Consider the following 260-nt stretch of genomic DNA (forward strand, 5'->3'; position numbering starts at 1 on the left):
CGATGGCTACTACTTGTTGGCAGTGAGTTTTGCACTGATTTCACTAAACGTACACTTTGAGTAGCTTGTGGTTGTAGTAGCTATAACATTCATACATCATTCTGCCTGGTTATAATGTGTATTAATACTGCAGTGAAGAGGGGAGAGGTCAGATAATTAGCCCTGCTTGTCATCTCGTTTCAAATTTAATTGAGTCTGCTAATTGATTAAACATGTTTTCACAACGACAGTCGTCAATTGAGCGTTACATATAGCCCGGT

This window comes from Notolepis coatsorum, assembly GCF_963971535.1.
Source record: "Notolepis coatsorum genome assembly, chromosome: 9".
Lineage (NCBI taxonomy): Eukaryota > Metazoa > Chordata > Actinopteri > Aulopiformes > Paralepididae > Notolepis > Notolepis coatsorum.